We start from the raw sequence: 13,021 nt of genomic DNA, 5'->3' as shown, positions 1-13,021 counted from the left end.
TGGGTGCCGGTTCGAGACCTGGCTGCTCCACTTGCAATCCAGCTCTTTGCTATGGCCTGGGAAAGCAGTGAGAGATCACCCAAGTCCTGGGGCTCCTGCACCCATGTGGGAGACCCAGAGGAAGCTCCTGACTCATGGCTTTGGATCAGCACAGCTCTGGCTGTTGGGGCCAACTGGAGAGTGAACCATCAGATGGAAGACCTCTCTCTCTCTCTCTCTCTCTTTCTCTATCTCTCTCTCTCTGCCTCTGCCTCTCCTTTCTCTCTGTGTAACTCTGACTTCAAATAAATAAATCAATCTTTTAAAGAAAGGAAATGTAGCAGTAGATTGAAAAAAATCTATTTCTTTGTATCTCTCTCATTCTATCCCCTCCTTTGCAAATAAAAACTGAATAAATAAACATTTTAAAATTTCATATAAAGTAAGATTAAAAGAAAAATATTTTAATTGCATCTACACTGAAGACTTACAGATTCTTTGCATGTCATTACTCCATAAACAATACAGTATAACAACAATTTATATAGCATTTATATTGTATTAAATATTCGTAACTTTCATTTTAAAATATGCAGGAGGATGTGCATAGCTATATGCAAATGTTATGTCATTTCATTCAAGGGACTTAAGTATCCATGTATTTTTGTTAACCATAATGAATACATTTCCTTTTCATTTTTCACAGCCTAACCCTGTGACTAGTCATGTACCTACAACTAAAACAATGTATCTTCCTTTCACTTTTCACATTCTTCTCAATCAAAGCTAATTGCTAGCTACTCAGAATTGTGTTTAAACAAATAATTCTTGCTTAAGAATTCCAGGAACTGACCTCAGAGAAATCACCAGAATGACAAACCAGACCAACAACTAGGACCACCTGTTGTAACTAGTCAAGCCTTATATCAAATGAACAACTGCCCGATCAGTTTCAAGCACAACCAGTTGTCAAGTACTTTGGACATATGCTTATCAATCATCTGAGCTCATTTTATCCCCCAATATCTTTTTTTTTGACAGGCAGAGTGGACAGTGAGAGAGAGAGAAAGGTCTTCCTTTGCCATTGGTTCACCCTCCAATGGCCGACGCGGCCAGCGCACCGTGCTGATCCAAAGGCAGGAGGCCAGATGCTTCTCCTGGTCTCCCATGGGGTGCAGGGCCCAAGTACTTGGGCCATCCTCCACTGCACTCCCAGGCCACAGCAGAGAGCTGGCCTGGAAGAGGGGCAACCGGGACAGAATCTGGCGCCCCGATCAGGACTAGAACCTGGTGTGCCGGCGCCACAAGGTGGGGGATTAGACTATTGAGCCACGGTGCTGGCCCCCCAATATCTTTTTTATACACATATAAGATATTTTATTTCAAAAAGCACAAGAACATTATACAAGTTTTAAATTTTTGCAATAAAAATATCAATATATGCATTATTTGTATAACTTCATCATGGATAGAATTTGAATCAGTGCTATAAACATATTATCCCCCAATATCTTTTAACCCCCATTTATACCTTAAGATTCTCTGATAAATAGTGAGGTTGGAATGTCCACCATTCCCACAATGCTGGTAGCCTCTCAAGTAAACCCATCCCCTTGCATCTATTCTTATCTCTGGTGAACTTGCCATTCAGCAACAAGCAGCTTGGGCCCACTTAAGGTTTTTCCTGTACTATTTTGGTAACTTCTGGGTTCCTGGAGCAAATATGTCACTGATACTGAGGGATGATTAGGTTAATTACCACAGATGCTAAATGGTGATATAAATTCTGAGAGAAACAAATGTGTTGTGATGAGGTGGTGTGCCAAAGGTATAGAGTGATAGAGAGTAGGGTAATTAAGAAAAGCTTCTTAAGGAAGTTTCTTTTAAGTATGGCCCATGTGTGTGTGAAAGTAGACAGGAGGAAGGTGTTACAGGTGGAAGTTTGAGAAGGTGCAAATGTCCTGAAGTCCCAGTGTACTTGGTTTTCTGTAGGAAACATGCGAAGGCCACTGGGGCTACAGAGCTGGCAGGCACTGGGTAATGGATTTGGAGATGAAGCATGGAATGGTCCTGTGAGCTTTTATAACCAAATTAGAGTCTGAATCATATACTAAGAAAAAAAGGAAGGTTAGGGGCCAGTGTTGTGGCATAGCTGGTAAAGCCACCTGCAGTGCCAGCTTCCCATGTGGGCACCGGTTCAAGTCCTGGCTGCTCCACTTCCAATCCAGCTTTCTATTAAGATCTGGGAAAGTAGTAGAAGATGGCCCAAGTGTTTGTGCCCCTGCACCTGCATGGGAGGGAGCTCCTGTCTCCTGGCTTCAGATTGGTGCAGCGCCGGCCATTGTGGCTATCTGGGGTAGTAAACTGGAGAGTGGAAGACCTCTTTCTCTCTCTCTCTCTGCCTCTCTATAACTCTGCCTTTCAAACAAATAGATAAATCTTTTTTTAAAAAAAGGAAAAGAAAAGAAAAATGGAATATTAAATAACAGATTGATTTTTAAGAATTTCGTTTTAGAAATAATTTCTCTCCAGTTAAGCAGAGGCAGTCTGGAGAGTTGTGGGGTTGGGGGAATGATCAAGAGGGAAAATATCCTTGAGTAAAAGACTAAAATTTCATCCAGAAGCAAAGAGCTTGTGTCAACATCTGGAAAGAGCAAAACAAGAGAAATGACAGAAGCAAGTCACATCTCACAAGAGGGCATCTGGAAATTAGCATCCCAATACTGGTCCCCACTTACTTCAAGGAGTGAATGCCCTAAAGTCTAGAGATTTACCATCAACAGGCTTTCTTTGTGATCCTAATCCTTAATCAGCTCTGTGGGTTCTGAATATGCCCTTGGGATGGCAAAGAATGTGTCACAGATGGGACCATTAGCAAGCACTGCAAACAGTGAGGAATGCAGGGTGGGGAATATAGAAAGTAGAAACTGCTTATTGGGAGTATATGAGAATGGGGATCCTGTGTCCACTCCTGCAATGTGGAGGGACATAACCTCAACACCATGGATGGGTTTACATAGATATTTTGACATTTTGTCATTTATTCCTATATCTCCACCACCAGTTAAGTTAATAATGTTTTCATTTTGGGTCTTAAATATTTATTTTATTTGCTTGAAAGGCAGTCACAGACAATGAGAGAAGGAGAGAGGGAGAGAGGGAGAGAGGAAGAGGGGGAGAGAGAGAGAGCGCGCTTCCATTTGCTGGTTCACTCTCCAAATGGCTGCAATGACCACAGTTGGCCAGGCTGAAATCAGGAACCAAGAACCCCATCCACGTCTCCCACATGTGTAGCTAGGGTCCTAAATATTTAGGCTATCTTCTGCTGTCTTTCAAGTCACATTAGCAGTGAGCTGGCTCAGAAGTAAAGCAGCAGAGACTCAAACTCATACTCCCATTGCAGGCAGTGGATAACCTACTGTGCCACAATGCTGTCTCCCTGTTGAAGTGCGGGCAGTAGATTCTAATTTTTAGTCCAGGTCCTTGTCTTCTCCACTGAGAAGCTTTCTAAGTAAATGTACATATATGATGCACAAAGTGATAAATTTTATTCAAAAGATGAGAAACCAAACACACACACACACACACACACACACAGAGGCAAATTTGAGAAGTAAAGCTGCCCCAAAATAGAAAAGGTGTAGGGAAGGGGAAGTAGAGAACAACTTTGGCATGTCCTCTCATCCGGGTCTCTGAGAAAAAAAAAATGACTCTCCCAATTGCTAGCCTCTTTTATCAGGCTGCAAGAGTGAATGGCTATTCAAATGGCTCCTCCCCTCTCAGATTCCAAGTAAAGGAGACATATCTAGAATGGGTGGCTCTGATTAACAACTAGACCAGTAATATACACAGGAGCTTGTGGTCTTCTGGCTTGTGACTTCCAGCTTCATGGCTGCTTATGCATATTACTATTTTTCATCTTTTGAGGGCAGAGAAATGCAAAGTATTCTATTTTTCCTTCTTTGGAGAGAGATTAGACATGTGACACCTATAGCCCACAATTAAAGGAGCCATCAAAACAATAAGTAAAAAAGGTAAACAATATTTAATAAGATATTTTCATTCAAAACTATTTTAATTGCATACCTATATACAATGTGATAACTTTAATAATGTGAAATCAAAATTAAGGGTGGGCATTGTGGCTTATATGGTAAAGCTGTTGCCTGCAATGCTAGCATCCAATATAGGCACTAATTCAAATCCCAGGGGCCCCATTTCTGATCCAGTTCTCTACTAATGGCTTGGGGAAAAGCAGTGGAAGATGGCACAAGTGTTTGAGCTCCTGACACGAATGTGGGAGACCTAGAGGAAGCTTATGGCTCCTGACTTCCACCTGGCACATCCTTGGCCATTGCGGACATTTGGGGAGTGAACCATCAGATGGAAAATTCTGTGTGTGTGTGTGTTTCTCCTCTCAGTGTAACTCTGAATTTCAAATAAATAAATAAATCTTTTAGAAAATCAAAATTAATTTTTAAATCCATGATGGACAAAATGCTAATATTTAAATAAAAATGGAGGCTGGTGCCATGGCTCAATAGGCTAATCCTCTGCCTGTGGCACTGGCACACCGGGTTCTAGTCCTGGTCGGGGCACCGGATTCTGTCCCAGTTGCTCCTCTTCCAGTACAGCTCTCTGCTGAGGCACAAAAGTGCAGTGGAGGATGGCTCAAGTCCTTGGGCCCTGCACCCACATGGGAGACCAGGAGAAGTACCTGGCTCCTGGCTTTGGATCAGCACCGTGGCCATTGGGGGGTGAACCAAGGAAAAAGGAAGACCTTTCTCTGTCTCTCTCACTGTCCATTTTGCCTGTCAAAAAAAAAATGGAATGCAATTTTGCAGTTTCAAGATGGAATGCAGTTTCAAAACTTATGTCTCTCACTTCCCCTTGATCCAGCTCTTTGGTGTGTAGAACATGAAAGTTATTCAAAAAAGGGATTCACTAAATTTGACATTTTTATCATTTTATATTTTTCTTTAAAAAATTTTATTTATTTGAAAGAGAGTTACACAGAGAGGTAGAACGAGAGAGAGAGAGAGAGAGGTCTTCCATCCATTGGTTCGCTCCCCAAATAACCACAACAGCCAGAGATGTACCGATCCAAAGCCAGGACCCAGGAGCCTCTTCCAGGTCTTGCACATGGGTGCAGGGGCCCAAGGCCTTGGGCCATCTTCTACTGCTTTCCCAGGCCATAGCAGAGAGCTGGATTGGAAGTGGAGCAGCCCAGGACTCAAATCAGCGCCCATATGGGTTGCTGGCTCTGCAGGTGGTGGCTTTACCTACTATGCCACAGTTCTGGCCCCAATATTCTGTTTTAATGAGACCACAAGTTCTACCATAGATAGCTGTAAGGGCATCCAAAGCCATTCAACCAAAGAGAATTGATTTCCTCATTAGCAAAACTTTAGCATTTAGCGAGAAAATTCCTGGAGCACTGTCACTGAATGTATGTTGAGTATAATTTGCCAGTGCTTTGATTGGCAAAATCACACTCTCCAGCCCTTTCTCTGGATCAAAGATAGATGGTAAGTGATCATAGCAATGGAAGACATGGTCTGGTCCATCTTTGGAGCAGGTTTGAGAAATTGGAAGTCTTTTGTGTATCTTTTCCTGCATTTATTGACTCCAAGGGAGGCCCAAAATACACATTCCTATCTATCCCAAGGGAAGCCAAAGTCATCAACATTACTCAGAGACAGTTTAGATGCTTTCTCTCTTACTTCTCATAGGGCATAGGGCACAGATGAAGGCTTAGAATTCAGCCTTTTGGACAAAGAAACTTGGCAGCCAAATTTCCATTTTCAGATGTTCCTGGAGAGTTACTACTGAATAGCTAGTCTTTTGATTTTCTTGGTCTTTGAAAAGCTGTTTACTTCTGTGAAGAGCTCCACATTTGGAGTTTCTATGGAGACTTCAGTCCAGTCCAGTCTACTCACATTAACCTGTAAGCAGTCAGAAAAAAAAACCCTAAGTTAACAAAGGTGAAAATTAAACTACCTTTCAGTGTACAGAACTAAAACTAAGCAAATTTGGATGCATTTACACAATATCTGAAGTAGTTTTAAGCTTTACATGGGATGATTAGATATTAAACATAGATTTAAAGTTTTGACTGATCTGTAAGATGATTCTAAAAAATGGAAAATAAGATTTGATGTGGAGAAACTTAAGAAAATATATAAAATAATGTTAAAATTGTCCTTGTGGCCAATAACTTATCTGGGCTGAGTGATCTGTTCCTTGATTCTAGAAAAGAGAATAATTCTGTCATAGTTACTCCTGAACAATTGAGATTTTAGGAGTCAGAATCTAAGGCGATCACAATTCTTACGTGGCATCAACATATTTTTCTTCAATGTAGGCACATATATCCTTCAAGTAGACTGTCCAGAAGAATGTACTATTTTTGTGAAGGCTTGAATTTGGAAAATGAAATCTATTTGTGGAGTTTTAGAGGCATTAATATTGCATAAAGTGTGCTGATCCAAACCAAGCAAAACATTTTGGAAGTAATTTATGAAAATAGTATATCTGAGGGAGTGGATAAGGGGAGGGTTGCGGGTTGAAGGGGCATTATGGGGGGGAAGCCATTGTAATCCATATTCTGTACTTTGGAAATTTATATTCATTAAATAAAAGTTAAAAAAAAGAAAATAGTATATCTGAAAGCAACTGAAATATTTGTGAGGCAACATTACATATCTTTACAATGCTCCTGTTTTAGCTCCCTCAGTGCCCTGGGAATCACTTTCCAAAACCAGCAGAGCAACCTTCTCTTCCTCCTCTCATGATAGCAAACTATTTATTTAATTCCCCTGCAAAACCACCTACGTTAGTTTCTGCAGGTTGGGAGCTATCTCCCACAGTAGTATTTCTGTGTAATTATATTTCTTTTCTACATAGAAATATTTTATTATTGATTTTGAAATTACAAACCAAGTTTGTGAGGTAGTAATATGAGTTTCTCTATGTCCCAGATATCTTTCCCCCAGGTTTCCATGATAAAATTTCCTATTTGTTTTTGCAATTAAAGAACAACACCTAGCTTCATCTAGTTTTTTAAGATTTATTTAATTTTTGGAATTCAGATTTACATAGAGAGAGAAAGACAGGCAGAGAGAGAGAGAGAAAGAGAGAGAGTTCTTCCATCCAATGGTTCCCTCCCCAATTGGCTGCAAAAACCAGAGCTGAGCTGATTCAAAGCCAGGAGCCAGGAGCTTTCTCCAGGTCTCCCACACAGGTGCAGGAGCCCAAGGACTTGGGCCCTCTTCCACTGCTTTCCCAGGCCATAGAAGAGAGCTGGATCAGAAGTGGAACAACTAGGACATGAAACAGTGCCCATTTCATCTATTTTTGACCCAAACTTTTCTTTATCACTTCTACCTTTCCCTGTCTCTAGCATTGAACATTTGGGTTTTAAAAATATTATATACCACATATCGGGGGAAAGGTGGTATTTCTCATTCTGTGTATGACTTACTTTACTCAACATGATGTCTTCCGGTTCCAGTCATTTTGCTGCAAATGTCAGGACTTCATCCTTTTTTATAATGGAATGGTATTCTATTATGTATTTATGCCAGTTTGTTTATCCATTCACCTGCTAATGAACACGTTGGTTTATTTCAGATTTTGTCTATTGTGAACAGCGCTGCTCTAAACATGGTCTAAAAGGTATCAATGTGACACAGTGAGTTCTCCAGGGATGCATGTGCAATAGAGGCAATAGCATGTGAGGACATAACAGGATGGTGGCTTACTGGAAGCCAGAGAGAGAGAGAGAGAGGCTGCAAACACCTTGATCATGGACTTCCAATATACAGAACAATGAGAACTAGTTTTCTGTGATGTAAACCACTCCATCTTGGGTAATATGCTATTTTGACCTTGACAAAGTAATACATCCCCGCCTCAGTCTGTTTTACCTGAAGGCAGCTAGAAAGTCCATTAAGTAAGCAGAGGGACCAGTGTTGTGGTGTAGTGGACTAAGCCACTACCTGTAGCACCAGCATTCCATATGGATGCTAGTTCAAGTCCCAGCTACTCCACTTCTGATCCATCTTCCTTCTAATGCACCTGGGGAAGCAGGAGTTGTTATCCCAAGTGCTTGGGCCACTGCACCCATGTAAGAGACCAGGAGGAAGCTCTTGGCTCCTGGATTCAGTCTGCTCACATGGGAGCTCCAGAAGAAGCTCCTGGCTCCTGGTCCCTGACTTCTGCCTAGCCCAGCCCAGTCATTGTGTCCATTTAGGGAATGAATCAGTGGATGAAAGATTCTCTCTCTCTCTCTAATTCTGCAGTTCTAATAAATAATGTAAATCTTCAAAGAATTAAAAATAAAAGAGTTAACAGAGATCTATAGAAATTAAAAATTGTGGCTTCAGGCACCTAAAATGCCTAACTTAGAGAAAGAGAAATAAGACAAAATATAAGGGGAAATAAGCTAGAAATATGTCCACCAAACTTAGTTATAGGAGAAAGAAAATATGAAATGAACACATTATTTGTGTGTATTTTACTGAATATTTTATTTATTTATTTGAGATGCAGAGCTGCAGAAAGAGGCAGAGACAGAGAGAAAGATATTCCATCCACTGGTTCACTCCCCAAATGGCCATAGCCAGGCTGATCCAAAGCTGAGAGCCAGGAACCTCCTCTGGGTCTCCCATGTAGGTGCAGAGACTCAGGCCATAAATAGAGAGCTGGATCTGAAGAGGAGCAGCTGGGACATGAACCGGTGCCCATATGGAAACTGGCACCCTTAGCCTACTACACTATAGCACCAGCCCTTTTTTAAAAACATGAATGTGTTTTTTGAAAGTCTACAATTTAATCCAGTTAGAAGACTAAAATTTTTAATGATATAATAACAAAATAAAAAGAACACTGATTGACTTCGATATTTCTACAGCACAAGGACAAAATTAGTGCTCACAGATTCCAACATGCACCCATTTACAAAGTTTCATCAGTATAATCAATACTGTGGTCCAAATTGGAATTTTATCTAGAGACCTCAATAAGTTTAATCAGAGAATCATGTATGATTTTAGGAAAATTATCAAGCATAAAACAGAAGTAACTTATTTACATTTTACACTTCACTTTCATTATAACAATACTTCAATTTTCCATAGTTAAATGAACCCACTTATTTCATAGGAGGCAGAGAGTCTCTAACTCCATGAGTAACAAATTCAAAGTAAATGAAGTTTGTGGAAGCTGTAACTTAGCTAGATAAAACAGGACTTCGCGGACCCCTAATTAAAAATAATTAAGATGGTCCAATATAAAGAAACTCAAGGCCTTCAAGGAATGCGATTTATGATGAAAGACTTAATTAACAAAGGGGTGATTAGTGCCACATCTTTCCCTTGCAGCCCAAGTTTTCCTGTTCTTAAACCTGGAAAGTATACCATACAATAAGTAACTGAGTAGATGTCTTGATATTTCTAAGTAGAGCAACATGCTGTTCAGTGGTTTTTCAAAAGCCTCTCAGTTTGCCTTCACCTTAAAGGTGACAATCATGATAAAAATGAGTGCAAAATAACAGGCGCCTTAGCTGTGAAAACAAAAACAAATAAGAATGATTCGTCTATTTCCTGGGTACTCAGTCCTGCTGTCTGGACAGCATACATGATATATCAGAATCCACCTGCAACCCTGTGCTATCCAAGTCAAATTTTGATGAATCTTAACTTAGCAAACTCATGTTTCAAAGAAATGTATGAGGAATGGAGAAAATCAAAAGTGAGCACAAGTCTTGATGATAATTGTCAGTACTTTTATTTTAAGTTCTGGTAGTTATATTGTAGTTATAGAACCCCTGTTACTTCATATGGATGCTTGCTTAAAGTACGAGGATAGGAACAATGACTCTATTCTACTTTAAGACACTGAAACAAATAAACAAGGTTCTTAGGGCTACTCATGTCTAACCCTTTATAAAGATGCTTGCTCTCATGTAGTGAAATCATTGGTGATGCATCAATGGATTATATTACACACTTGGGAAAACTCTACTAGTGCACATATCTGTCCTTATGTCACCTTGTGAAAGTGGTAACAGGGAACATTGGGTGTACCAGATATTCTCAATAAGGGACTTCTCTAGTCCTCCAGTCCAGACTAAAATTATTTCTCCCATACTCCCATTGTATATTGACACAGAATGTTTTTACTATTCAAGTTATAGAGAAGGAATGAATTCACACTTTATGACAAATGTTTTACACATACTTTCTACTCAACTTAAACATGGAGATATCTACTTTCAACACATAAAATATGCCATGCAATAGGGTTGACATTAAGTTCATCCTTAGTGAGAAGAAGGGTAAACATTAAGCTTGTGTGACTCTGGATCAACTTTCATTCTGGGCTCTGAATTCATTGTGTTTTTAATAGAGTTCAGTTCGTTCATGGCCTGTGTGCTCTTGCATTCTCAGACACAGCAGTTAATCCTTCACAGAGGAATTTTTTCAAATAACCAACTGTGAAGACATCTTTCTCACTCAGCATCTATTTACGCTTCACACTTGAAATGCAAAGGTTCCCTTGGTTCTCACTCCCAAATGGACAGGATAAGGCAGGGCTCTGAATCCCAGGGGTTAGGACAAAGCAGGGCTCTCAGTCCCAGGGGGTGTTACAAAGCAGGGATGCCATGCCCTGAGGGGTGGGACAAGCAAGACTGCCACAGGCAGAGGGCCCAGACAAACCAGGTCTGTCCCTCTTACAGGGGCTGGACAAAGCAGGGCTGTCACACCCAGAGGGGCAGGGCAAAGCAGGGCTGTCAGTCCCAGGGGGCGGTAGAAAGCAGGGCTGTGACTCCCTGAGGGGCAGTACAAAGCAGGTTGCCACGCCCAGAGGGGTGGGACAAAGCAAGACTGCCAGAGCCATAGGACCTGGACAAAGAAGGGCTGTCAACCCTGGGGTCAGAACAAAGCAGGACTGTCACACCCACAGGGGCAGGGCAAAGCAGGGCTGTCAGTCCCATGGGGCGGCATAAACCAGAGCTATCTATCACTGAGGGGGAGCACAAAACAAGGCTGTCAGTCCCCGGGTCAGGACAAAGAAGGGCACTCACACCCAGGGTGTGCAGAAAAAGCAAGACTGTCACAACCAGAGGGAAGGTACAAAGCAGCCTGCCATGCCCAGAGGGATGCGACAAAGCAAAATTGCCACAGCCAGAGGTCCCGGACAAACCAGGCTTGTCACACTGACAGGGGCTGGACAAACCACAGCTTTCACTCACAGGGTGTGGGATTGAAAAAAAAAAAAAAAAAGAACGAAAAAGAGGAAAACAAGGCATCAAATTTCAAAGGAGGAAAACCAAAAGTCCGTATCTGCAGATGACATGATAGACCCTCGGAAACAGCTCCACAGCCCATTAAAAAGCTGTGACAATGGATGAATTATTCAAGGAGGAGGTCGGTCAGGGAGTCCATACCTAAGGTGGTCTCGGGCTGCTCCACCCGCGCTGACAGACCCCGGACTGGGATTTCATCCAACTCACCATTTTCACACCTGATCCCCCTTCTGAAATGGGAAGCAGCAAGCCTTCTTCCGGGCCGAGACTGGCGGGCACCTCTCACAGACTCCCAGGCCTGAGGCACCTGTGGCAGCTGTTTGGAGCCACAAGCCAGGGGCTCAGGTACTTCTCTGAGCTCACAGTAACTGTTGCCAAGCAACACCTGAACACACAACTGAGCAGGCGCGCCTGGCTCCTGAGCTCTGTGGGCTGCGCATGCGCACAGAAGCCTGGTGGCCAGGAGTGCTCAGTGCGCATGCGCACTTGAGTTGCTTTCCAAGGTCAGTGGGACCGGATTGATCATTGGTGACATGTTGGAATCTGGGAGAGTGAACCAGCAGATGTGAGATCTCTCACTCCCTCACTCTTCCATTGAAGTAAATACATGTCTGATGCAAAAAAGTGTTACAAAGAATAGCTTCTAATAACAATATCAGAATGAACATCCTATTTGGATCTGCTGAGAATAGCAAAAATAGTTGTCCAGCACCAGATTTTTTTTTAATTGCGAAGTATCTATTTATCATAATTCCTTTTTACATCACATTTTCAACCTAGATTCAGGTAAGTATCTGTGTCTCCCATCAAAGGAGAATGGTCCTGCACATTACAAAGAGCAAAATTTTTTCAGAAATAAAACTTTAAGTTGATCCATTTTTATTTTCTAAAGTTTCTTCAGTATATTGGAGAGTGGAAAAAAGAAAGAGGAACATATGTAGGTCAAACAGTGTCATTGTGAAAACCTTAGTTAGGTTGGTAGGCTATATATTCTTTTATCTGTAATTCAGACCCTGAACCCTTTGACATCCCCTCAAAATTCCTAAATCACAATGCTCTAAATTCTCCTACATCTCAATGTCAAAGAGCTCACTGGTAACCAGAAACCTATTATCCTTCCCCAAGAAGGCTGACAAAAAGTAGCAGCTATTGTAGTGTTTTGTTAGTGTTGAGGTCCAGCTTTCTTTAAAGGCCACTGGAGAGCTATGTTTTTAGAACATGGCTGCAGTACCAGTTCTTTAAAAATCCATAAACTCTCAAGTTCAGATATATCTGGTCTTGGATATCAGCTCTAGCAATTACCATCTCTGTGACTAAGGCACTGATTTCACCTCGCTTATTCCCCCTTTTTTTAACTCTATGAATATATATATTTGTATATGTATATATAGAGAGTATATGTAATATATGTAATATATACAGTGCCTATGCTAAGGCACAATAATAAGAATAGTAATAACCAAGTAAGCTAACAGATTATGTCTTTTTTTTTAATTTTTAAATGATTTATTTATTTGAAAGGCAGAGTTACAAAGGGAGGGAGAGACAGAGATCTTACTTCAGCAGGGAGCAGGATCAGAAGTGGAACAGCCAGGAGTTGAACCAGTGCCCATATGGGATGCTAGTACCATAGGCAGTGGCTTTACCCCTACATGGTGTTGCCAGCCCCACAGCCAACTGATTTTTGATAAAAAGTACTCATACCATACCATACCATCGAGTAAAGATGAT

General features: G+C 41.3%; 1 long non-coding RNA gene across 1 annotated transcript; it reads right to left on the bottom strand.

Annotated features, from left to right (window-relative positions):
* Window positions 1-3,646: 3,646 nt before the first annotated feature.
* On the bottom strand, window positions 3,647-11,710 carry LOC149121647 (uncharacterized). Its single transcript, XR_016222301.1, has 3 exons — window positions 11,498-11,710; window positions 7,463-7,585; window positions 3,647-5,924 (listed from the first exon to the last, which is right to left on the bottom strand). It is a non-coding gene; the product is annotated as an uncharacterized LOC149121647 (long non-coding RNA).
* Window positions 11,711-13,021: the final 1,311 nt, after the last annotated feature.

This window comes from Oryctolagus cuniculus, chromosome 16, assembly GCF_051225735.1.
Source record: "Oryctolagus cuniculus isolate XC-2025 breed Fujian yellow rabbit chromosome 16, ASM5122573v1, whole genome shotgun sequence".
Lineage (NCBI taxonomy): Eukaryota > Metazoa > Chordata > Mammalia > Lagomorpha > Leporidae > Oryctolagus > Oryctolagus cuniculus.
The sequence above is the reverse complement of the archived record's forward strand: the minus strand, read 5'-3'. Positions and strand labels throughout refer to the sequence as shown.